Source organism: Sorex fumeus, unplaced genomic scaffold, assembly GCF_029834395.1.
Source record: "Sorex fumeus unplaced genomic scaffold, SorFum_2.1 ptg000066l, whole genome shotgun sequence".
Classification (NCBI taxonomy): Eukaryota; Metazoa; Chordata; class Mammalia; order Eulipotyphla; family Soricidae; genus Sorex; species Sorex fumeus.
Window position 1 is genome coordinate 282,805 of NW_026606123.1, and position 27,476 is coordinate 310,280.

The following is a 27,476-nucleotide window of genomic DNA, read 5'->3' on the forward strand; positions in this document are numbered from 1 at the left end:
TCAATGGGCTGGAGAGAATATTTGGTGCACACAAGGCCCAAGTTTGATTCCAGCACTACGTGGTCCCTGTGAGCACCAGAGGCATGGCCCACAAAGAGACAAATTTAAAAATCCTAGGTTAGTTATTTGACCTTGACAAATTAGTTAACCTCTCTGCTTCACTTTCTCTTTTGTTAATAAAAAATATATAGATGATAATAGTATGATCTTGTGCTGTGAGCACAGTTTAGTCAAGTGCTATGCCCCTTAACCCTCAATTGTCCACCAGGGCCATTCTCCATACCCCACCTAGATCTAGACTCTGAGCTACTTTCAGTTAGGGTGGCTGAGAGAGTCAAGATTATGTTACTGTAGGCCTTCCTCCCATCAAAGAAAGCAGGCAAATCGAAACATGGGCACCCTGCCCTTTCTCCCGGATGCCAGAAATTCTGCCTAAGGTGTGGATTCCAAGCCTGGTTGATCATCAAAATTACCGTGGGGGATGGGCAGTCAGCTTCCTGAGCCTGCACTCTGAATTCCAGGACTGGATCTGCAAAGTGTCCTTTAAAAAAGAACACCTCCTGTTTTTTTTAATTACTGTCTGAACAAGGATGTTTGTATGTGAAGGGGAGTACTTCGTCATCCGAAGCATTATTATCCTATATCACTTTTCTGTTTAAAGACTGTCATCCATTGGGAAAAGCAGCCATGGAATTGCAGGGGTGGAGGAAGACTGCTAATTTTAAACAAATTCAAGAATTTGGATGGATGTATTGTGGACAGATCTAAGGGAAGAATTTTTATTTGAATCTGCTGAATTCTTTAGCCCAGGGGCCCCAGCTCCAGGAACTAACAAGCCAGATCCCATATCAAATGACTCAGAAGGAGTTTTTGGAGCAAATCTTTGGCCACTAAAGAGATTTACCATCTGAGAGGCTGCCTTGGCCCTGAGTTGAAAGACATTTGCTGGTTTTAAAGGAATTCGACTCACCACTCACTTTTCCCCCAAAGGACAGTGTCCAGTGTATGTCCTTCCCAGCCCTCCAGAGGTCTCTGCTGCACACAATAATAGTCATGATCACACTTTGTGTTGCTCATATTATTCCCTGAGGTGAATAAATAGTGAGCTTGACTCCCGGTGGGACTGGCAATGTCCAGAGGGTTGCTTAGAAGTTCCAGTAGTATCCTGAGAAGTCCAGGCCTCCAGGCTTATACTCCAAAGAAACTCTAAGACCTCTGTATCCAGTTCTACTCCCTGGAGGCTGCACCTCAAGAATCTCCTTTGAGGGGACCAGAGGTATAGTACAGATTGTACAGAGGTTAGATGCTGGCCTTGCACACGGCAGACCTAGGGCTGACTCCAGGCTCACTGGTGGTCCCCTGAGTCCCACCAGCAGTGATTCCTGAGTACAGAGCAAGGAGTAAGCCCTGAGCACCAGCAGATGTGGCCCCTAACAAAAGCAAACATACAACAAAAAATAATTTCCTGTGAAGGTCAGAGAGATCATTCAATGTGCTAAGTGGATGAATGCTCACTGTCTGCAAAAGGCCTGAGTTTTACCCCAGCACCAAATGGTTCTCCAGCACTAATAAGTAACACCATCTCCATAAAAGCTAAAAAGCAAAGAAGAATCTCTTGGGCTCTCCCTCTCCTCCAGTTTTACCCTTCCAAAAATAACAGGAGCTCCCAGAGTTGACTGGTGATTTTGTGATTTGCACTTTTACTCTCATGAGAAAGCAGGGTCACGTCCCTACCCATAAGTCATTGCCTGCCTTCCTGTTCTGCAGACCTCAGATGACGGTTTCTTATGCATTTGCATCCATGTCTAGTAACTTCCTAGAAGAGAGTAAGTGTTTGGGCTTCCTTGCTGATCTTCCTCCATCATCCTGCTGTCCTCTAGGCCTCTGACGCTTGCTTTTTCGAGCAGCACTCGTTTAGAGCTGTATATACATGAATAATGTCACAGAAAGCAGGCACCTGACAAATACCTCTTACAATTGCAACAGATGAAGCACAATCTTCCATAGGTGTCTGAGACCAAAGTTGGCAGAGACAAAGGGACACAGATGCTCCAGGCCACGTGATGCAGGCGCTAGGGCTCCAGGTCCCCATCTCCAGGCAGCTGCTGCCAGCCTCTTAAGTCAAACAGCAATGGGTTGAACCTCTCTTGAAGTTACTGTCAGTGTGTAGGTACACAAGGTCACTGCACCATAACCCCCTCTAGAGTGTCAACCATCTTTAAAGGCCTCTGACACTGGCCCTCGCCCCCACTCTGACTGAGTTCAGTTCTATAAGCAGAATCTTATAGATTCTGCTATAAGTGGGGTTTCATTGACTGTTCGTTCTCTTACTGTGCTTCCTTGAATACTACATATGATCGAGAAGATTGGATATTTGTCCTCCCTCTGGCTTACTTCATTCAGCATGACACCCTTAGGATAAGTCTTTTTCTTACGGTTTTAGGGCCACATCTGACTGTGCTCTGCGTTCAGAGATCACTAATGGCAGGGCTATAAGTGGTGCTGGGGACCAAACCCCCTTCAGCTGCCTGCAAGGAAAGCCCCATACTCACTATACTATCTCTTCAGCCCTTGTGGATCAATCTTAAAAAAAAAGAATAAAAGAAAAAGATCATTTTTTTCCTTTGAAGGGCAATCACATACAAATTCCTGTTGTGCCCATATGCACATGCTCACCTCCAGAAATAGGAAGGGCCATGGAGAGAGATTACAGTGGGTAGGGCAATTGTCTCACATGTGGCTGACCAAGGTTTGATCCCTGGCACCCCACCCCCCACACCCGAACATTGTCAGGAGTAATTCCTGAGTGCAGAGGCAAGAGTAACCTTTGAACAAGGCTGGATGTAGTTCAAAAACAAAGAAGGAAAGAAGGAAAGAAAGAAAGAAAGAAAGAAAGAAAGAAAGAAAGAAAGAAAGAGGGAAGGAGGGAGGGAGGGAGAGAGGAAGGAAGAAAGAAAAGAAAGAAAGAAAGAAAGAAAGAAAGAAAGAAAGAGCGAGAGAAAGAGGGAAGGAGGGAGGGAGGGAGGGAGGGAGGAAGGAAGGAAGAGAAAGAAAGAGATAAAGAGAGAAAAAGGGAATGAGGGAGTGACAGAGGGAGAGAGAAAGAAAGGAAGGAAGGAAGGAAGGAAGGGAGGGAGGGAGGGAGGGAGGGAAGGAGGGAGGGAGGGAGGGAGGGAACAAGGGATTGAGGAAGGAAGGAAGGAAGGAAGGAAGGAAGGAAGGAAGGAAGGAGGGAGGGAGGGAGGGGGAGGGAGGGAAGGAGGCAGAGGGAGGAAGGGAAGGAAGGAAGGAAGGAAGGAAGGAAGGAAGGAAGGAAGGAAGGAAGGATGGGAGGCATGAAGGGATTGGGGGATAGAGGGAGAAAAGAGTGAGTGGCTGGAGTGATAGTACAGCCTTGTACAGAGTCAACCGGGGTTCAATCCCTGGCAGCACATATGGTCCCCTGAGTTCTTCCAGGAGTGATCCATAAGTTGCAGAACCAGGAATAAACCGTGAGCACCACCAGGTGTGGTCCCCTCCAAAAAAAGGAATAAAGCATGTTATACATTACCTTGGCTGGAGCGATAGCACAGCGGTAGGGCATTTGCCTTACAAGCACCAACATGGCCGACCCGAGTTCGATTCCTCCGCCCCTCTCGGAGAGCCCGGCAAGCTACCGAGATTATCTCGCCCACATGGCAGAGCCTGGCAAGCTCCCCGTGACGTATTCGATATGCCAAACACAGTAACAACAAGTCTCATGATGGAGACGTTCTGGGCCTGCTGGAGCAAATCGATACATGACCTTAACTAAGTTGCTGAAAGAGTCAGGTGGGGTCATTTTTTAAATGCTGGATTATTAAATCTTTTTCTCCTGGTTTTGCTAAAGGCCAGCCCAGAGATGCAACTAAAGCCAGATTCCCAGACATTTGGTCAATTTCTCAAGCATCAGTCCATCTTTTCTGTTTGTTTTCGTTTTGTAATCATACCATGCATTGATGTAAAGATCTATCCCTGTCTCTGTGCTCAGGTGTGACTCCCGGATGCCACAGGGCTCCAACTCTGCCCTCAGGCAGCAGTCTGTCTCTCACCCTCACATTATGTCTCGGGCCCCCACCTCACTTTTTGAAGAATGCTAAGGATGAGAAAATCTGACTTCTGATTTATATTGAAGTATGATCACGGCAGAAATGGCTAGGGTTTCTTTCTCAGTTTTTTAGGTGCGGGGGCTATAACCATTGGTTCTCTGGGGCTTCTCCTGGCTTCTGCGCTCAGAACTCAGGCCCCTAGCATGCAAAGCGTGCATTCCAACCTGTTGCTCCATCTCTCTGCTCTCTACAATGATTGTTTTTGTGGGGGTGTTGAGTTTGGGGGCCACGTTCCGTGGTGTTCAAAACTATTCCTCACTCTGTGCTCAGAACTGAGCCTCTGGAGACCATGCGTCGTTGCGTGACTCAAGCATTGTTAATCTCCCATTAAGGTTTCTTCCCCCGGCATGGGCTTGTATTACTTTCACAATGTGAAAAAAATCCAACCCTGTGAAATTCATTATGAATTTATAAAAAGATGTTGCAGGCAGGGAGAAGTGCATCCCCCAAAAGCTAGGTCTCCCAAGGGACTCACAGAATACTTCAGGTCACCTGACTCTTGGCTGTCTCCTCTCTCACTGCAGGAGTGACAGGATGATGAGGAACGCGTCCTGTTCAGCTGCTTCCATTACCTGGGGAAGGGCCTGGTGATGGGCTTGGGCTGAGCACTATGGTGTGGATGTTGGTGTCCCACCAACCTTACTGGGTGGCCAAGGAGCCGTATCTGATTTCACTAGATCTTCACTGTGTCAGAGCTTATTCCCACCACAGCAGTTCTTGGGCTGCTCTGGACTCAGGCTGGACTGAAGAACTAATCTTTGCAGGCATAGAAAAGTCAGTTCTTGCCTTAGCTCACATTCCCAAATTCATTCTTGCAGAAAAGAATTTCAGAAACAAGACGAATAGTGAAGTGTCTTTATTTAAGTGTTGGGGGGTGGGTTGGTGGGGTGGGGGATAAGAAAAAAAGAAGAGCCAAGATGAGGTGAGGGAAGCCCTGGAATGAGTGAGCGTGTGTTCCAAGTTTACAAATGGACAAAAACAGGTAATGTAACCCATTTGGTTTGCAAAGTTAATATAAAAGGGTCTTCCCAATCTACTCCCACTTGGTACTTTCTACACAGATCAGAGTCTGTTGCTAGGGTATTGCAAACTGAAAGAACTTGAATTCTGAGTCATCTTCTTTCATGCTCTCATTACAGTTTCTCTTCTTCCGAGGTGAGGTGGGGGCTTCTGGTTTTCTCTGAGCTTTCATTTCTGCATCTCAGTGGGTTTGTAACCTATACCCCTTGACTGCTGTCCAAATAATTCTAAATGACTTTGCCAGGGCATCCCTCTCTGCTTCCCTTTCTGCTCCCTGCACCGTGGATTCCAGTTCAGACCAGATAGCAACAAAGACCTCACTCCAAAGACAGAGAAAAAAATGCTCCTGCAGCCCGGGCTCAATGTGCCGGCGCAGATGTCTTGTATGCAGGAGCCCGGGATCTTATCCTGTTACTGAGTGCTCCCCAAGGAGTGCCAGAAACAACCCCAATCACTGAACCAGAAGCAGCCCGCAAGTACTGCTGGCTGTGCTTCTCTTCTTCCAAAAGAAAAGAAAAAAGGATATTTTTTATTTTGCTAACCCTGTAATCTTTCAACCCTGACTTGATTGAATGTGGAAGCTTTTTAAACTAAAGTTAAACAGATTTTATCCCAAACAAAAGTAGTATGAAGCAGTTTCCTTGACTCTGTCCAGTTCTTGCTCTTCTTATATATATATTTGGGATGCCGAATTTCCAAATCACATGTAAAGTGCCAATGACTAACCTAGTTGTGAAGCTCTAAGTAAATAGTTTTACTTGCCAATGTTCCTCTCTGGACTGACTCTTCCAGTGTATTCATGTTACTCTCTAAAGCGCACAGCTTCAGGCCCTTCAAAGTGCTGTGTCCACTCGAGTCCCTCTGTCTATGTAATTACAGAACACAGATCTGGGTCCCCTTGTGAGTGGCCTCTGTGAGTTTGAGAAGTGCCATTTGTCCCAGTAACAAACTGGTAAAATGAGCATGATTTTCTTAGAAGTAAAGTAAAGTAAAGGCCCTCCCATTGATCATCGATTTGCTTGAGCGGGCCCAGTAACGTCTCCATGGGAGACTTTGTTGTTACTGTGTTTGGCATATCCAATACGTCACGGGGTGCTTGCCAGGCTCTGCCATGCGGGCGAGATACTCTCGGTAGCTTGCCGGGCTCTCCGAAAGGGGCGGAGGAATCGAACTCGGGTTGGCCATGTTGGCTGCGTGCAAGGCAAACGCCCTACCGCTGTGCTATCGCTCCAGCCCAAAGAAACAGAATAATAAATATTATTTATGATGGTGCTTTAAGTTCCACAAGCGCCTGGGTAGGAGTTAAGGGCTGACTTTCATACAACCTCATCACAACCTTGGGAGCACGAACTTCAGCTTTCACTAGTACTGTGGTACATTGAAACTTTCACTGACCCAACTAAAAAACATCAAGGAAGGAACCTGCTGTAGAGTGACGTCGCTCCAAGAAGCAGGTAGACCACATGAACGCACAGTATGGCATGTTTGCTGAATTTGGGAGACATGGGTTTGGCATGAGGAAGCTTGGGGTGCCTTCAGGAACTCTAGGAATTTCTATATGGCTTTTCAAAGCAACCAAAGTGCATGGGCCTCTGGAGTAACAAAGAGACCCCAGACAGCAGAACACAGGCCCAAAGCAGCTCAGTTACTGACTGGCTTCATTTTCTGTTGGACTCTAGTCTTCTTGCTAAATACAGGTAACTCTGAACCATTTGAAGGGATATCAATGATGATCGTCTATGTCTGTGGGTGAGTTGTGTCTGTTTAAGTGAGAGAGGGACTAGGATTCCTCTTAAGCATTCTACTGCTGGTGTCAGGATAATGGCTCACAGGACCAGGGCACATACTCTGCATTCAGGATGCCTGAGTTCAATCCTGGCACAGTATATCCCACCAACTTCTGTCAGCAGCAGCCTCCCCGGCATGGAGTAAAGAGTAGTCCCTGTCCACTACTGCAAGGAGGGTACTGGCCTTGCATGCAGTCCACCAGATTCTGTCCCTGGCACCCCATATTGTCCCCTGTGCACCGCTGGAAGTGATTATTGAGAGCAGAGTCCGGAGTAATCAATAGGTGTGGACCCAAAACCAAACAAATGAGAGAGAGAGGGAGAGAGAGACAGAGAGAGAGAGAGAGAGAGAGAGAGAGAGAGAGAGAGAGTTTCTTCTATTGTTTTGTTGTGTACTTAGCTAACTTTACCCTATTTTAAAAGGTATTTTATTAAGAATAAGAAAACTTGAACAGTATGTTGGGGTTAGCTGTGCTCCCTCCAAATTGATATACTTGATACATTAAAGTCCTACCCCACTGGAATCTCAGAATATGACTGTATTTGGAAACAGTCTAACTAATGAGCTAATTAAGGTCAAGTGAGATCAGGAGGAATATTAACAAATATGACCAGGTCCTTACTAGGAGAGGAGATAAAAACACACCTAGAGGGCAATCATGGAAGACACAGGGGGAAGGGAGAAGGCCACAGTTAGTGATCTGCACCCTGCTTTCTTTTCAGATTACCACTAGGATTCTGCTTTCTAGCACCACTAAATAGTTCTCAGATACCCAGTTGGTGTGTGATAAAGATAATTCAGCTTAATTCTGAGATTGCCTACTGGAGATAGCATCAAATGCAAAGTTAAGGCTTTGTCCTGCAATATGTATCCCCTCCCCTAACACAAACACACAATTCCACCCTCACATTCATTTCAGATGCTTATTGAAAGTCTAAGTTGCTACTTGCACTTCTAATCGATTAGCTGAAGAGGAAAGATTCCAACAATTTTCTTGGGCTTTACTTATTTGTTAGAGAAGCCCACAGAACTTAAAGAAACATTTTCTTCATTACATTTAGTATAAAGGGATACAACTCAGGAATATTCAGGTGGAAGGTACACAAGGAAAGAGTATGAAGCTTCGATGCCTTCTCCAGGATGCCAAACCCTCTAAACTAACTGTCCTTTAGGATTTCTATGGACACTTCATTACAAAGAAATGATCATTTAAATCATTAGCATTTGGTGATAGATTTGGCCTCCAATCCCATTTATCTCCCAGGAGGTCAGTGGGCTGTGACTATTCCAACTGCCTAACACGAGGTTGCTTCTTGTAGCAACCAGACACGGTCCTTAGGTGAGGTCCAGGATCTTCTGGGGACTGGAGTGTCAGCTTCTAGAGCTGAAATACAGACTTGGTGTGTGGAGGCCCAAATGTGATTCCAATACTACGTGGTTCCCTGAATCACCAAACTTCCTTGTTTCCTAAGTATCTGAGGCATGGTTAGGGTCATTTATTTTGTTCTCCAAACTGAGGTGGCCTCATTTGCAATGACCACCTGCAATGGTGTGTTTACTGGTCATGCAGTGTCAAAGCTGGAGCCCCCAGGTTTAACCACTAGCTTCTGAAATCCTGGGTCATAACTCTGTATACCTGAATGGTGGTGGTGGTGGTATTGGGGTGTTCCCAAATTTGTAATAAGCTTCTGGATCTTTGATACCGGAATGTCGCTATCTCATCAGCTATTTGGTCCCAAGCAAACCTTACAATTAGGAGTTTGTTCCCTCCTCTGTAAAATCAGAATGGCGGGGTCTTGATTATCCATTGCTGACTGATAAAGTCAATCACAAATGTGGTAGTTGGACAGTAATTCTTGTTTATGAATATTCTCTTTTCCTAGTTCTAAGGATTCATTGGGTCAAATTAGGAAACTCTTGTCTTTGTAGCCATACTCAGCTGACATCTCATCCAGGCTCTCTGCTCCTTGGAGAGCTGGGGGTGGGGTAAGAGCTGGACTGGAACACCTGGGGTCCCCAGGTCTCTCTCTTGCCACTCCTCTTCTGTGCCTTCTATGTGCCCCCACTTCTCTCTCCCCATCCCCCATTTCTTTTTTTCTGTGTCTTCATCTCTTTTTTTCTGCATCTATTTCTGGCTCCTTTCTCTTCAGATCTCTCCCTTTCTTTGTTTTGATGTCTCTCTTTCCTTCTCTAAATCCCAATTCCACCATAGTGTGGAATAACAAATATTGACCCAGGAGGACTTGTTTTATTAACTCCTGGGAATTCATCAGACTCTCAAATATTTTTCTCTCCAATTTTAAGTATTCTCTCTCTCTCTCTCTCTCTCTCTCTCTCTCTCTCTCTCTCTCTCTCTATTTTTTTCAGTTTTATTGAATCACTGTGAGATAGTTACAAGCTCTCATGTCTCTCTATTTTTTTAAGGAGTACTAGTTTTTAACAAATGAGGCCAGCAAGTGCCTTAGAGAGGATTCATGTAGATGAATATTCAGCATTCTGTTCCAAGGGAAACAGGAAGTGAGGGGTTGTGTAAAAAGCTGACGCTACCATGAATATGTTTTTGGTTATTAGAAAAGAGCCAGCACAGCCTCAACTTTAAAAATAACTTCATTCAGTTTGGTTGCAATTGGGTGTGGAGAATTTTTTTAAAATCAAAAGCAGCTGTTTTATGTCATTTAATCATTAGGGAGAGTTACACAAACTCACTGTGGGAATCAGGGAGCCTTGAAAGTCCCCACTTAGAAGCCATATTCTCAGGACTGAGCAAATCAATTTTCTTCTAATAATGATTTGCGTTCGTTTGCTGAGTCCTCTGGGTGCAGAGTCTATCATGGTCAGAGCTTTCTAAGAACTTACTCTAGCCTGACCGTCTGGTGCACAGAATACGGAGTGTCCACCCAAGAAGAATGAAGTGCAACCCCTCACAGAAATTCTTTCCATAGGGTTCTGACTCATACTGAGGTCATAAAGATTTTATTTATCTTTTTACTTTCTTTGCAAGGCCTCACACTGAACCACTTTCCTGCACTCTCATGATTGATTGAGTGTGTGTGTGTGTGTGTGTGTAGAGGTGGGGTGGGATGGACATGGGCTTTCTTGGTAATACTTCACCGAATGGGCGGGCAGTTCAGTGCCAGGGTCAGGTCTCACATTGAAAGGACCGCCCCAGCAATGCTGGGAAGCTTCCAGGATGCTTAAGAAGTCATGAGGTACCATGGATCAAACTCCAATACTATTCTCTCAAGGTTGACTTTTAGTTTATTAATATTTTATTGTTGTAAAAGTGAGCAAACACATTAGGAATTGAAATATTATGTAAAGGAATATAAAGTAGAATTAGAATTCCCCTCTCTTGTACTCAAATTCTCAGCTCATCTTCCCAGAGGATACAATTTCTAGTTGTAGGAGATTGTCATTCCAGATTTTCTTGAGTGTGTGCATGTTGTCAGATATATACATGTAACTATACATAGGCATATATAACCTGTGTGCATACAGATAAGGTTTTGTTAATGGGAAATTTTCCAGGCCAGTGAGTTCTTGCCTTGAATGTGGAAAGAATTATGCACTGAGCTGAACTTTGAAAGTCAGTTTTATCTCTCTCCAAGCTTAGGAGTACGTGAATGGTTCAAATGCAACAAGACTTCTTGCTCTAAAGGTTGGTAAGAATCTTGACAGTGATGCCTCTCTGTGGAATTTGTATCATCTCCTGACTTTGGATGTTGCTTCATGCCAGGAAGAATCCTTGAACCTGACTGTTAACACTAATGCTTTCAGGGATAAAAACATTTTCCTGTAAATACAGTGCTCACTGGCAAGCTGCCTCACAAATGTGTGAAATGCCTTGACATCAATTATTTTTGTACCATTCCCAGAGTCCTTGAGGCCACTAAGGCTGCACCCACCAATATGTTCAGAGGGTGGGCATGAGGTGCTGGGGATCAAGCCCAGGACCTTGCATGTGCCATGTGTGTGCCCTACCACTTAGTCTCATTTTCAAACCTGGGTACCATTTGCTTGCTTGTTTGTTTCGTTTTGTTTTGGGTTCATACCTGGCTGCTCAGGGGATGATGCTCTGCTGGGGACTGAACCAAAGCTTCCTTCTTGCAAAGCATGGGTTCAGCACTTTGAGCATATCTCTGGCTCTTGGGAACATTTTTTCCATTAAAAAAAATTTTTTTAGTAGCCTTTAGATTAGGACTGGAGCGATAGCACAGCAGGTAGGACATTTGCCTTGCACACAGCCAACCTGGGTTTGATTCCTTCGTCCTTCTGGAAGAGCCTGGCAAGCTACCGAGAGTATCCCACCCGCACCGCAGAGCCTGGCAAGCTACCCGTGATGTATTCAATATGCCAAAAACAGTAACAACAAGTCTCATAATGGAGACATTACTGGTGCCTGCTCAAGCAAATCGATGAACAATGGGAGGACAGTGCTACAGTGCTAATCATTAGATTACAAAGTTACTCATGATTGGGGTTCATACACTATTTCAACACCAATCCCTTCACCATTGCCTACTTCTCTCCACTAATTCCCTGCTCCCCCCCATTTGCCTGCCACCCACAAATCTGCCTCTATGAGGGGCAATTCTTAAAAGATACATGTTTTTGCACTGTTATTTACAGTACTATTGCTGATAATCAATTGGAGAAAGACCTATACAACCTGCTAAGTAGGAAAGTAATGGGTGGGTCCTGTCCTGTGTCTCCAAACAAAGGCAGCAAGGTATTTAGCTATGAGAACATGCTCCTCTGGAGTAACACTGTAGGTTGTTCATCGATTTGCTCGAGCGGGCCCAGTAACATATCCATCGTGAGACTTGTTGTTACTGTGTTTGGCATATTGAGTATGTCACGGGTAGCTTGCCAGGCTTTGCCATGTGGGTGAGACACTCTCAGTAGCTTGCTGGGCTCTCTGAAAGGGGTCGAGAGGCCCTAGCTCAGCTGGGCCAGCTGCGTGCAAGGCAAATGCCCTACCACTGTGCTATCTCCTCCCTCGTCTGGAGTAACAGGAAGAAAAGAGTGACCCAATAGTCAGTCCCTTGCCTCCTTCATCTTCTCTAGATGTCACATGAAGATTGGATCTAACCCACCTCAGAGAAAGCAGTTGTCCAGAAGCCCTTTCTTACTGCCCAGGAAATCGGGGACAGAAGTCTTCCAGGATACCTACCTTAAGTCATTCATTTTTCGAGTTGTGGTGTAATACATGAATCTTACTGCCTCTCAATTGTTGTGGCACCCACAGGCATGACCACCTTTGGAGAATATGGTCATATGCGCGTTGAAACACTGGGCAGTGTGCCCCGCATGTGTGAGATTGCCTGTCCCCTCCCAGACCTCCCCAGCAGAGAAACAAAGAAGGAACAACCACAGACTGAAGAACCACAGACTGATGGTAAAAATGCCCCCTTTAATGCAGAGCTGGTAGCATACTTATAGAACATCTGAGGGGATTCAAGGTATAGGACTGAATGTAGGTGTGATTGAACATTTACAGAGGTAAAGCATTTCAGAGGAGGCAATTCTCTTGGGGGATTAACTCAAGGAGACACTCTGTCTCCCAGGGACATCTATGTTACTTTTCTTTTTCCCTTTAGTTGTGTATATTAAACAAATATGTTTACTTCCTTTTAGTACTTGCAGTTATTTGGACAAACAAAGTAAGAGATATAGATTCTAAAACTTCTCTGGGGTCTGAGAGCAAGCGAGGTTTTTACTGTAGATCCCAGACTAAGTCTCCTCAGGCCGGTCCAGCTTGTGCTTCCCCATTGGGAGTCCTGTCTCTTAACTCATGACAGCTTTCATCAAGACCATGCATTTATGCTTTCTAGACTGTCCCATTTCAATGCCGGGGTAGCTTCGCCACTCGCCCCGGGTCCATCCCAGTCCCATGGTGGAACTTCCCTTTTGGGGTGTTAGGAACTACAGCAACTTATAGCCTGAGTCTAATTACAACAGATGCCCAGGATCTTTCAGATCAATCAAATCCCAAATATTAGGAGCATAGCATTAAAGGGTTTTCTGTGTTTAAACAAAGAACATTGTTCTATAGTAAAATATGAAAAGGCTATAGGGGAAATAGAAAAGCAAGTAGTTCTCTTCAAATACAAAGTCCAGAATCACCAGAGTTTTGGTTTATAAGTAACCGAGACTGACTTGGGGACCTGTGACAATGAGAGGTAAAATACAAAGGAAAGGTTAAAGATAAACTCATGGGATTAGGAGTATTTGCTAGAGCACTGTAAACTTCTCTAGGGGAAGAAAAAGAGGAATTCCTGATGAAGCCTAAAACACTTAGGATCAGTATCCAACAGTCATATAAGGACAAAAATATAACTGACCTGGACCTCAACTCTGGAGTGGAGGGCATTCTGTGATTCAAGAACACATTGTATTCGTTTTCTTATGTATTTGTTTTGGAGGTCATATCTTGGAGTGCTCAGAGATTACTACTGGTTCTGCATTTAAGAATTAGAGCTGGCGGTGCTTGGGGGCCTGTAGGATAACATTGGTTTATCCTTTCTGCCTTGCTACAGGGAGCTTAGGTTTATTGGGTTACTCCCATCACCCTACCCCCATTCCTCTTCGTTTATTTGTAACCTCTTTCTTTGTGCTCTGTTGACTTGTAAATATTGTTTTTCTCTTCTCCTTAAGTCCTTTGCTTAGTTAATCCAAAGCGATATTCTTTCTGTATGGGCACAAGAAGACAATGCTATGGTTTTGTAACTTGGGAGTTAATTCACTCCAGATAATATTACCTCCAGGACATCTCTTCTCTTGACCTAAGCCTCAGTTTCCCTTACTTCCTAGCACCCCAAAAGCAGGGTCCTGACGAGGGACTGGATGGACCCAGGGCAAGCTGTGAACTATGTGCTACCCTGGCATTGAAATGGGCCTGGCCAAAGTGCCATAATACTTAACTGTGAGTTAAGAGCATGGTCATGGACAAATGCTGTCATGATCCAAAAAGCAACAACTAGATTTGGACCCTGCTAGGGTTAGAAATGATAAATCCGGCCTGTGCACTGTATTCTGAGTCTGTGGCGAGATGTCCCCAAGAGAGCCACCCTACAAGCTCAATGTATTTCTTACTATGTCCATACTAAATAACTAATACTAAGAAGTAGAATTAAGATGTTAAGTTATTGGACTAAGGAGAGCAGAAACACCCCTTAAGTGGTATTTTTCCCTTGAGTGGCAGAAGAGTTCTGATATATTGATTTTGTTGCCAGATGGGATGTGGTGCTACCCCCAAAACAGGGAGTTAGAGAGGGATGATAGAGAGACCAGGGCATCAAGATGGAGTGTGGAGAGACTAGCAAGGGGGACAGAGGGAAAAGAATGTAGGGGAAGAATGCAGCAGCAGGCGCGTGGAGAGACGAGAGACCAGGCTGTGAGATGGAGTGCGGAGAGATAAGCAGGAGAAACAGGAGGAGACGGGAATGAGGGGCAGTGTAAGACTAGAATGGAGAGCTTAGTGACACTGGAACAGGCACGTGGGGAGAATGGAGTCATCGGCAGCTGATCACCAACTGGCTTGGCCCTCTTTTCCTCCTTCGCCCACCCCATGGCCTAGGCCGCCCAGGGTCGGGGACCGGCCCAAGTCCACCAACCCAGATGGCGAGAGAGAAAACCGCTGGGGCTTCCCCCAGCCTCCCGGAGATTATACAGGGGCCCAGTGGAATTTGGAGGATGGAACCCAGGTCAGCTGCATGCAAGGAAAGTGCCCTTTCTGCTGTGCTATGTCTCCAGTCCTGAAGGTGGTTTCCAAGAGTCAGTCCAGGTTATGTCTGAGGCGACATCATCTAGAATCTGGGGGATCTTTGCAGCGTGTTGGGAATGTGGGAAAGACTCAGGTCCAAGGTAGGGATCATACAGGAAAGGAGTGGAGAGGGGAAGTGGGAGGGAGAAAGATACCCAGTCCCAGAAAAGATCTCCTAGAATTATTCAGGAGACCACTTTGGTGCAACCTTTAGAACCAACCTTAAAGTTGGCATAAGCAGACTTCCAGCTGTGGTCATTAGCTGAAGGTAAGAGAATGAGAAACCTCTGGTGCCTCTCCCCCATCACAGGGTTTATTTGGCCCTTGGTGTGTGTGTGTGTGTGTGTGTGTATGTGTGTTGTGTGTTTGCACATGTACACATGCAAGCATCTGTATGCATTTTTGTTTATATTTTAGTTGAGTTGGTTGCCAATGTTTAAAAATCAGACATTGCATTAAAACTTGGGTTCTTGGAGCTGGAGCGATAGTATAGCAAGTAGGGTATTTGCCCTGTACATGGCAACCCGGGTTCAATCCCTGACATCTCATATGGTCCCTTAAGCACCACCAGGAATAATTCCCAAGTGCAGAGACAGGAGCAAACCCTAAGCACTTTAAGGTGTGGCCCCCAAACAAAAAGAACAACAGCAACAACAACAATAATCACTGTCACTGTCCTCCCGTTGTTCATCGATTTTCTCGAGTGGGCCCAGTAATGTCTCCATCATGAGACTTTGTTTTTACTGTGTTTGGCATATCGAAAACTTCACAGGGAGCTTGCCAGGCTCTGCTGTGCGGGCGAGATACTCTCGGTAGCTTGCCGGGCTCTCTGAGAGGGGCGGAGGAATCGAACTCGGGTCGGCCATGTTGGCTGCGTGAAGGCAAATGCCTTACCAGCTGTGCTATCACTCCAGCCCAACACCAATAATAACAACAAAAACCAACCAACCAATCAACAATGAAACAAACAAAAAACTCCTTGGGTTCTTGGCTTGTTTAGCAACATGTGAAGTCTGGTCCAGCATGAGGTTTTGAGTGCCAGTCCTCAGGTCTATACTGTGTTCCATCACAACATTTGGGGTTCGGGTTGGGGGTGAGGTCAGACCAGGATTTTGTGTTAGAGGTCAGGTCACAGAGCTGTCAATTAATCCGCTATATGTGTTTGCTCAGTTCTGGGCAGCAGTCTGGAACCAAGCTCTAGTCCACTGGTGTTTGGAACCTCAGGTTCAGGACTGGGGCAGTGAGCCCGGTGTGGCTGTCTCCTCAAGAACCTTGACTGTGTCAACAAATGGGGATTTTGACAAAGTCTCTCACCCAAGGAAACAATTCCAAATGATTTTGAAGCAAAACAATATGTACTTGCCTTTTCCATTTCCAGCAGGTCTATAATGACTAAGATGTTCCCATGAAACCCAGTGACACCACCATACCCAGCCCTTCTAACTTTGGCAATGTCAGGCAGAAACATTTTTTCAAACCCTGGCAGCCTGGAGCAAGAATCTGTCTTTTCTCTCATTGTGGCATTAGTTATGGCTGTTATTTAGAGGGAGAGAAAAATCCAGTCTACTGTCTGAGAGCCTCCAGGCACTGACTGTTTATACAGACAAATTTTAAAAAAGTTTAATAAAAATAAGCTCTTTCAGAAAGTTTCTCAAATATAGGCAACGCTAAAATTGGACATGCCATTCCTACATCTCTGTTCCCAGTCACATGTGAGGTACATTCCACCACAGGTGATGAACATGTGTGTCCTGCTCCCTGAAGGACAGTTGGCCAAACTTCCTCCTCATCCCTAGTTCATTATTTTTTCCATTTTTTTAGTCCATTATTTTTAATTTCAGCTCCAAAAGAGCTTCTGTGAGTGTTTACAAAGAAAACTCATAACAAACACATTTCAGAGACCCCCATATCCACCATAGGAACATAAACGACCAACATTTAATGGCAGTAGCACCGCACTGTAGCGCTGTCCTCCCGTTGTTCATCGATTTGCTCGAACAGGCACCAGTAACATCTCACAAAAAATTGTGGAACTTGTTGTTACTGTTTTTGGCATATCAAATATGTCACGGGGAGCTTGCCAGGCTTTGCCATGCAGGCGAAATACTCTCAGTAGCTTGCCGGGCTCTCCAAGAGGGGCCGAGGAATCGAACTTGGGTTGGCCATGTCGGCAGCATGCAAGGCAAACGCCTTACCCCTTAGTGGCAGTCACTGTCACTGTCACTGTCCTCTCGTTGTTCATCGATTTTCTCGAGCAGGCCCAGTAATGTCTCCTTCGTGACGTATTCGTTTGGCAAATCGAATACGTCACGGGGAGCTTGCCAGGCTTGGCCATGCGGGCAAGATAATCTTGGTAGTTTGCCAGGCTCTCCAAGAGGGGTGGAGGAATCGAACTCGGGTCGACCATGTTGGCTGAGTGCAAGGCAAATATCCTACCACTGTGCTGTCGCTCCAGCCCCCTTAGTGGCAGTATTACACATAAAATAACCACAGAGATTCACTTATAATCATCTTTCCATCATGTTCTAGATTTTGGAAAACTCTATTATCCATAAAACTTAAAACCAGAACACAGCATAAGCCACGTGTCCTCAACTGGTTTTGTTCCGTTTATTTTAGGGCCACATCTACTGGTGCTCAGGGCCAGCTCTGTGTTGGGGATTGCTTATGATGATGCAATGGAGACCACGTGGTGTCAGGGATTGGACCAGGGCCTCCTGCAAAGAGGTACTCGAGCCAGTAGAGCTATCTCCCTGGCCTCTACCCCAGAGGTTTTAGTAAAATAATTGCAGCATTTAATTTTTTTTGTGTGTATTTTCCTTCCTTTTATTTTTAAACCACTTAAACTATGAAAGTTTTTGACATATAGACCTAAATATTCCAACACTCTCTTAAAGATAATGTCACACTCTTACATAGCCACATTGACATTACCATACATGAAAAAAATTTCAATGGTTTACTATCATTTGGGCTGGAGCGATAGCTCAGAGGGTAGGGCATTTGCCTTGCATGCAGCCAACCTGGGTTTGATTCCTTCGCCCCTCTTGAAGAGCCAGGCAAGTTACTGCGAGTATCACGCCTGCATGGCAAAGCCTGGCAAGCTACCCGTGATGTATTCAATATGCCAAAAACAGTAACAACAAGTCTCATAATGGAGACGTTACTGGTGCCCACTCAAGCAAATAGATGAACGATGGGAGGACTGTGTAACTGTGCTACACTATTATTTACTGGCCTGCTATTTTCATATTTTCCAATAGTCCTCAAGATGTCTATTTTGATGGTAGTTGTTTTCCAGCATTCAGTCAACATTTAGACACTGAATTGGGATTTTTTCTTCTCAGAGTGATCAACACTGATGAAGTACTCCTCTTTTGTGCCTTTGGATTTTTGTTGTTTTTGGCTTTTGGTTTTTGGACTGTACCTGGTAGAGTTCAGGCACTGCTACTGTCTTGGTGCTCAGGGGTCACTCCTGGAGGTGTGAATGACTATGCAATTCCAGTCATTGAGCTTACTCTTTTGGCCTAGAGTTGCTTTTTTTTTTTTTAAATGTTTATATGAATTGAGGTTCTATGATTTACAACATTGTTAATGATGGTTTCCTATGCACATAATTCCAAGATCACACCCATCTCATCTGGGCCCACCCCCTTCTTTCCTTTCAGGCTCTTCCAACTCAGATGTGTGGCTCATTTCTCCCACTGGGCTGCTGCCTTTGACCCTTTGTTGATACCTTACTGTGGATCTTAAAGTCCCATATATGAGACAGCTCATCTTGTATCAATTTCTGTTCTTCTGACTGACTTTACTCAGCATAAAATCCTCTAGGTTTTACCCATGTTTAGGTAAATTCCATGATTTTGTTCTTTCTTAGAGCTTTATATATTCTATTGTGTATATATAACACGACTTCTTGCTCCTTTTGTATGCAGTTGGGCACTTGAGTTGTTTCCACTTCTAAGGTGGAGTTCTGTTCCTCTGAGTCCACACGGTGCAGTTCTGTTCCTCCGAAGTTCTGAACTGTAGATTTCACCTTGAAGACTCCTGAGACATGGAGGCTTCTGGGAAGGTAGGACCTCCTTGGTTGTTGCCTCAGCTTTCAGATCTCCTTTTTTTCCCCCCCTTTGGTCACACCCAGATATGCACAGGGGGTCACTCCTGACTTTCCACTCAGGAATTAGTCCTGGCAGTGCTCAGTGGACCACATGGGATGCTGGAAATTGAACTCGGGTCGGCTGTGTGCAAGGCAAATGCCCTGTCCATTGATTGTGCTATCACTCCAGCCCTGCTTTCAGACCTCTTAACCTGACTCACTGACCTCATCCATCATTGTCCTCATGTCTTGATAGCATGATGACCACAGAATTGCCTTTTTCTACAGGCCTGTGTGTTTCCTCCTCTGCATGGTCAGTCCAGTACATGTGGACCCTGCTGTTGGAGGGTAGTCATCCACACCTCCAGTAGTGACCCCTGAGCACCAAGACAGTAGCAGTGCCTGAACTCTACCAGGTACAGTCCAAAAACCAAAAGCCAAAAACAACAAAAATCCAAAGGCACAAAAGAGGAGTACTTCATCAGTGTTGATCACTCTGAGAAGAAAAAAATCCCAATTCAGTGCTGTCCTTCCCATTTATTCTTTAAATTCCTCTTCCCTTGTTACCAATTGTTAGCTATGCATCCCAGATTCATTGTTTATTACAGAACATCACCCTACACTCTGGGGTGGTGTGTGTGTGTGGGGGGCGGTGGGAGGTGAGAAAGAGGGCTATAAGCAGAGGTCAGGAGGCCCAGGGATGGTAGTCCAATGCTCTGAGGTTGAAATGCTGCTGCTAGGTCCCTGAGGTGTGAGATTACCCACACTACCCAGGGGTCTTGGAGACCTTCAGGGCTGTGACCCAGGGTCAAGGGACCATGTGATACCAGAAATCAGACCCAGATGGAACAAAGGCTAGTCATGCACTTTAACCATGCACTATCTCCAGATCCCTAACCCTACACTGTTTTTCATTCTGGTGTCATACCCAGTGATACTCAGGGATTATTTACGGATCTGCATCAAGGAATTACCCTGGTGGCTCAGGGGAGGGACCATAAAGGATGCCAGGGATGGAACCCAGGTCAGTTATGTGCAAGGCAAGCTCCCTACCTGCTGTACTATCACTCTAGCCCTCGTCTTACACTTTAATTTCTTCCCGTCTTACACTTTAATTTCTTCCCGCAACTGCATTGACACAGGAGATGGGGCAGCAGGAAAGGCTGCTTCTAGGTTTTCTTGCCTTCTCCTACAGGCCTGTGTGTTTCTTCCTCTGCATGGTCAGTCCAGTACATGTGGACCTGCTGTTGGAGGGGAAGGGGGTTTCCTTCCCATTTATTCTTTAAATTCCTCTTCCCTTGTTACCAATTGTTAGCTATGCATCCCAGATTCATTGTTTATTACAGAATACCACCCTACACTCTGGGGTGGTGGGGGCGGTGGGAGATTTGTAGGAATGTTTGGAAGCATCCCTTTCAGCTGACGGTGCAGGGGCTTTACTTTGAGTAAAACTGCTGGACTTGGAGTGCTTTTTCTATGAGCTTCCCTGTGCACCACCCCCTGCTGTGAGAGAGTGCCTGTTGCTAGTTCTCAGATTCAGTGTTTGCCACTCAGGTGAATATGAAGGGATAGTGTCATGATTTTCATTCACTTTCCCCAATCTCCAGGAAGCCTGGGCTCCCCCATCTCCCCCTCGTCACTTGCTGGGAATGTGGTAATGTTTAGTTTTTATTCTGCCTCCCCAAGCTTGTGTGCATGAATAAGGCAGGCCAGTCCTCCTAGAGTTCTCTATCTCTCTACTGGGGCTGCCTGAATCCTGGATCCAAGTGTCCAGGGCAAACAACTCACCCTCCGGTGTTGCGCATCAGTACTTTGCTTTCTTCAGTGGAAAGTCGTAACCTAATCCTCACCCAGAGTCAGTAACATTGCATTCCTCAAAAATACTTGCTCAGCAAGTGTGAGGTCCGGGAGTACATGAGGGGTGAGATTCAGGAATGTGTGATGGTGAAGGATTGGTCTTCTATGTATTGGTGGAGATCCAGGAATGTGTAATAGTTGAGATCCAGGAGTGTGTGACAATGGATATCTAACACGAGGACTTAGCAGTGGAAGAACTGTCCACTTAGCAAAAGGCTATATTTTGTTTTGTGTATTTTAGGGCTATGCCTGGTGGTCCTCCTGGCTCTGTGCTCAGGACTGTGCCTGGTGGTGCTCAGGAATTGCCCCTGGCTCTGTGCTTATAAAAGGCTGTGTCTTTTTTAAATTTTTAGAGTAATTCTTTGAACTTCTCTGGTAGAGGGATTCTGAACCAAAGAGTGGACATGCAGAGGGAAAGTTCACTTCTCTTTTCTGCCGACGTTTGAGAACAGCAGGGAGCTGTGAGTGCCAGGGAGCTTCGGTCAGTAGTAGATGCAAAAGAAGTCTTTTCTTGCCTCTTTCTGTTGCCATTTGATAGCAGTGAAAAAGAAGCAAAGTCCACCAGGTGGGAATCATGGAATTCCCACTCACGGGAATCAAAGACAACTTGTTTTGTTTTGTGAAGCACAGGGGCAAGCCTGGGAGCCTGGCAGTGTCTGAAAAGCAGCAGCTGGAAAAGTTGCTGAGACCTGGAATGGTTGGATTGACTGGGCCTCCAGGGCTCTGCTGCAGGCAGCTGCGCCCAGCTGAAGACAGGCCGGCCTACCCCAGACCCCACTCAGTCCTTCGTGAGTTTCAAAGAAGCATGGGTGCGTGACCGAGAACTGTTCCCCGGCTGGCCCACGGTGACAGAAAGACGAAGGACGGGGGAATGGGGTAACGTAGGAACAGGGTCCTAGGCTGGTTAGTAACCAGGGACTTTTTTTTTTTTTTTTTTTTTTTTTTTTTTTTTTTTAGTGAAGCACCATGAGGTACAGTTGTAGATTTACAAATCTTTGTGCTTGGGTTTCGGTCATACAATGATCAAATACCCATCCCTCCACCAGTGCCCATTTCCCCCCACCCCCCCTCCCACCCTGCCTCTGTGGCAGGGCATCCCCCTTTGTTCTCTCTCTCCTTTTGGGTGTTGTGGTCTGCAAAAGAGGCATTGAGTGGCAAACATGTTCAGTCCATAGTCTACTTTCAACATGCATTTCCCCTCCTGGGAGGATCCTCCAAACACCCTTTATTTGGTGCTCACCAGGGACTATTTTTTTCATTCTCATCTTCATCCTTGCAGCTTCATTCTCCTGCTTCTCCCTTAGAGCGTAGTTATTTCTTCCCCAGCATAGTTAGATTTCTCCCCTTTACGTTATCATTCTTTTCCTCTAAGTCATGGAGTAATCCTCCTGGGACTTATCTCCGTTATTCTTGGGTATTAATCTCCTATTTTGTTACTCTGTGTTCCCCAGATGAATGCAATCTTTTTATGTCTGTCCCTCTCTTTCTGACTCATTTTGCTTAGCATGATACTTTCCATGTGGTACCACTTGTATGTAAATTTCATGACTTCATCTTTTCTAACAGCTACATAGTACTCCATAGTGTAGATGTACCAAAATTTCTTTAACCAGTCATCTGTTCTTGGGTACTCAGGTTTTTTCCAGATTCTGGCTATTGGGCTGGAGTGATAGCACAGCGGTAGGGCGTTTGCCTTGCATGCAGCCAGCATGGCTGACCCGAGTTCGATTCCTCCGCCACTCTCGGAGAGCCCGGCAAGCTCCCCGTGACGTATTCGATATGCCAGACACAGTAACAACAAAGTCTCCAATGGAGACGTTACCTTTACCTTACTAATATTTCTATTCATTTTATATAAACACTAAGATATATTAATCTTAAATGTTGGCTCTTTCTGGGGACTTCTCGCTATATATCCCAGACTACAGTCCTCAGGCCAAGTTAGTCTTTCCTAATCCCAGCAGGGTTCTTATTCAGTTACTTCTTTTTAGGTCATGATAGAGTTTGTTCCATGACCATGCTCTTAACTTATTGTACTTATGTCGCTTAAGTTGTCCCCTTTTGATGCCAGGGTAGCTTACAGCTTACCCTGACTCCATCCTTGTCCCTCGCTGGGACACTCTTTTGGGGATGTTAGGAAGTAAAGGCAACTGAGGCTTAAGTCAGGTAAATATGATGGATGCCCAGGAGTAAATATTATTTTGGAGTCAATTAGCTCCCATGTTACAAAGTATAGCATGAACTGTCTTCCTGTATCTATACAAGAAGGACATTGCTAAACCATGCAATAAAGGACATAAGGGAAAGAGAAAAGCAATATAGGATTATTGTGCCCAATGGAATTGGGTGTGCCTCGGGGGCACTATTGTGAAAGTAACTCAATAAGCCTAAACTCCCTTAGGGAGGAACAAGGATTATAATGTTGCATAAATCAATGTTATGCAACAATACCTAAAACTTTTCTTCAGTCTGTTCTTCATCCAGTGGGGAATCCTGTTTCTGGGTACAACTGATTATCTCATATGACTTTCAGAAAACTCCGTTCTAGAATGAGCAGCTTGCCAGTACTCTTCATGCTAAAAAGCTTCTCTATAAAAATGAGCAAGGCCATCTGAGGCATCTGAACTGAAGGAGATGGCAAAATACTGGCAAAGCAGACATTGAGAGCATCTATGTGAGAGTCTGGATTAAGCCCCATCATTTTTCTTTGGAAACTGGAATCTCACAGTCAGTTCATAACATATATTGCTAAGAACTGGCAGAGAACTGAAATAATACTTATTAAATTTATAGTATTGTTTGTCCCAGAGAGAAGCCAAATAAATTACGTTAATGAGCCTCCCCCCTATTCCCTGGTGCTCATTTGGGTATAGGTTTTCCTGTTCTTCTGGAGTTTTGTCATGTCTGGTCGGTAGCCTGGTTTAGAAGTCACACATCGGACTTCCAGGAAAGTGTGGGTTTAGCCAGAAATGAGCAATGCCAAGTGCTACCACTGGAGCATCTTTGGAAAACAGGATGGCACAGGACCATATGAAGGTAACTGATTCTCATTATTTCAGAAGTTTCTTGTTGGAAGGAAATGATGAAGTTAAAATGAAAAACATTCCAGCTCATACAATTGTAGGATGGCATTGGTTTGTCCTTTCTCTCTTACCACAAGGAGTTTAGGTTTATTGGTTACACCAATCACAGTGCTCCCTAGTCACTCCCATTCCTCTGTGCCTATCCGTAACTTCTCTGTGCTCTCATCCCCAACCAATTAATCAGCTTTCCCCCCTAATCAGACTCTGTTAATTTGTAAGGTCAGATCCTGCTAGGACACTGAACTTGTATTGTAAGTTAATATTGCCTTTCTCCTTTCCTTACGTCTTTTGAATGGTTTACTTTAAAGCAATATTCTTTTTATAGACACGGGAAGACAATTAATATTATGCTTTTGTAACTTGGGATTTAATTGGCTTCTAATATTATTCACTCCCAGGCATCTGCTTCCTTGACTTAAGCCTCAGTTGCCCTTAGTTCCTAGCATCCCAAAAGCAGGGTCCCAACGAGGGACTGAATGGAATGGACCCAGGACAAGCTGTGAGCTACCCTGGCTTTGAAATGGGCCAGGCCAAAGTGCCACTATTCTTAACTATAAGTTAAGAGCTTGATCATGGACAAATGCTGCCATGATCCAAAAGCAACAACAAGATTAGGACCCTGCTAAGGATAGGAAAGACTAATCTGACCTGAGCACTGTAGTCTGAGATCGGGATGACTCCAAGAGAGCAATTCTATAAGCTTAATGTATCTCTTATTGTGTCCGTACAAATTGATTAATGTTATGAATGCTTATATGTTTCTTGGACAAGGAGAGGAGAAACACACCCATGGGATTCCACTCTTGGGTGGGCTGTCCTGCTGAATCTGTCCCAGAAAAAGTATCCCCTGAGGGAAAGACCCCTACTGATTGTGACCACACCTATGTGTAAGCCCCAACCCCTCATGCTTTGGGATTTAACTAGGCAGTAAGAGTGGGCTAGGGGATCCAGAATCCAGAGCCAGGGGGAGAATGAGAGAGGCAGAAGGAGAATGAAGTAGGATCGAGAAGGAGAATGAAGTAGCATGGCTGGGGAAGGAGCAGGAGGGGAATCAGAGGAGAATGAAGGGAATGGAATAAACTGCAACTAACACAAACCAGCCTTGTTTTCCTCCTTGTCCTCCCTTCATCATCGACCTCCCTGGGGTTGGGGAAGTGGCCTGAGACTACCGACCTCAGGCGATGGGAGAGATAGAATACCGCTGCCCCCTTTTGTGTTTACGCATACCATATGTTGCTTTGGCTTTGAATATGGAAAGTATTGTTGCCGTTATATTGTTAAGACAAAATGGCGAAAGAAACTGACCAGATGACAGAACCAGGAGAGATGTTCTCAATTAGGAAGCATGAGGGACTCTATCTAGCAGGCATACCCTGGATACAGTGATGGGTCTGAACCAAGTACCCTCAGGAATGATATCCCCTTCCCTCCAAGTCTCAGACTCCCTGAGCATTGCTTGGGAGCCTTACATGACCCAAAAAGGTATAGGGGAAAACAGAGAACCCTCTACATTGCATTCTGAAAGAATCAGGTTATTTTAAAAGATTACTTTTCCTGGAGCGATAGCACAGCGGGTAGGGCATTCGCCTTACAAGCGGCCAACATGGCCGACCCGAGTTCGATTCCTCCGCCCCTCTCGGAGAGCCGGGCAAGCTACCGAGAGTATTCGATATGCCAGACACAGTAACAACAAAGTCTCCAATGGAGACGTTACTGGGCCCGCTCGAGCGAATCGACGATCAACGGGAGGGCCTTTACCTTTACCTTTACCTTACTTTTCCTGGGGTGGAACGATAGCACAGCAAGTAGAGTGTTTGCCTTGCATGCAGCCAACCCAACAGACCCAGGTTCGATTCCTCCGCCCCTCTTGGAGAGCCCAGCAAACTACCAAGAGTATCTTGCCCACACTGCAAAGCTTGCAAGCTACCCCTGATGTATTCGATATGCCAAACACAGTAACAACAAATCTCACATTGGAGACATTACTGGGCCTGTTTGAGCAAATCAATGAACAATGGGAGGACAGTGCAGTTCTACTTTTGGATTTTGGGTCACAAAAAGTGTTTGTCTTACCACTATGAAAGTAATAAATGGGAATGACCACACCAAACAAGATCTGAGGGTTAAAAGTAGGTAAGGAAAAAAAAAGTAGGTAAGGGACATTCTTGATAACCTTTCAATATCAACATCGCAAACCACAATGCCCTAAAGTAAAGAGAGAGAAGAAAAGTACCCGCCATAGAGGCAGGCAGGGGGTCGGGGGGGGGGGGGTGGCAATTGATGGGAGGGAATCTGGGGACACTGGTGCTGGGAAATGTACACTGGTGGAGGGATGGGTGTTGGAATACTGTATGACTGAAATACAGTCATGAACAGCTTTGTAATGGTCTAAAAAAAAGTCCAAAATATCAATAAAATTCAACCGCATCAAAAATAAGAAGAGATGTACAAAAAAAAAAAAAAAAAAGAAAAGAAAGTTCTTTAAAAAAAAGTGTTGTTTCAGGATGGAGCGATAGCACAGTGGGTAGGGCATTTGCCTTGCACGCGGCCAACCCAGGTTTGATTCCCAGCATCCCATATGGTCAACTGAGCACCGTCAGGAGTAATTCCTGACTTCAGAGCCAGGAGTAACCCCTGAGCATTGCCGGGTGTGACCCAAAAAGAAAAAAAAAGTGTTGTCTTCTAGTAAACAAATAAGGTATGAAGAGTTATGATCCTGGAAACTGGTACCCCAGTTCACCTTTGGGCCAGTTTGAATTAGACACAGAACAGCAGCCACTGGATACTCCTTTAAATACACTCCTGGTATCTATCCAGTCTACATGTCAATCTGAATATTTAATTAGATCTAATCTTTGTCATGAGTCATCCTTTTCTCATCAAACAAATCTCTCTTCTCGCCTCGGTGGTCCAGTATCTACTTCACTACTTAGTTCAGAATATGGATTTCTGTGTACATCCATCATTTATCTCATTCCATTAGCTTTAGAATCTATATCCACATAGATTTGATGTAATTTAGAGGGGTTTTTTTCACTTTTTTTTCTTATTTTTCAAGACTTGGTTTTCAGCTCTTTTGAGTTTCTGAAAATGCTTATGATTTTAGGATGAATTATTTCAGTCCTTTAAAAATATTCTTTTAGAGAAGGAAATATCACCATAGAGCAACAAGCTGCAACTGGCAAGGAAAGTTTTTTCCCTTTTTTTTTTTTGTTTTTGTGTCACATCCGGCAATGCTCAGGGGTCAGTCCTGGCTCTACACTCAGGAATTACTCCTGGCGGTCCTCAGGGGACCATGTGGGAAGCTGGGGATCCAATCTGGGTCTGCTGCATTGCCTGCTGTGTTACCTCTCTGGTCTGGGGAGAGATTTTTTTTTTAATTTAAAAAATTAATAGTGAGACATCATGAGGTACAGTTGCAGACTTACACATTTTTGTGCTTGGGTTTCAATTATACAATGATCAAATACCCATCCCTCCACCAGGAGAGATTTTTAAGGCGTAGAACTTTGCTTCCAAGAACAAGATAGGTAGGTTAAACACCCAAACTCATAGTTCTACACAAGTAACTGCAAGATATAAACCTTCAGTGTCACAAGCAGGGGTGATCTTGGTAGCCTCTGGCGACCTTGCTGGTGGACTCTGTACATACTCTTCTTCCAAAGGAACAAACCCAGAGGGCAAATACCTGAGTTGAGCTCCACCCACCCTAAGCAAATAGCTGAGCTATCTGGGGAGAG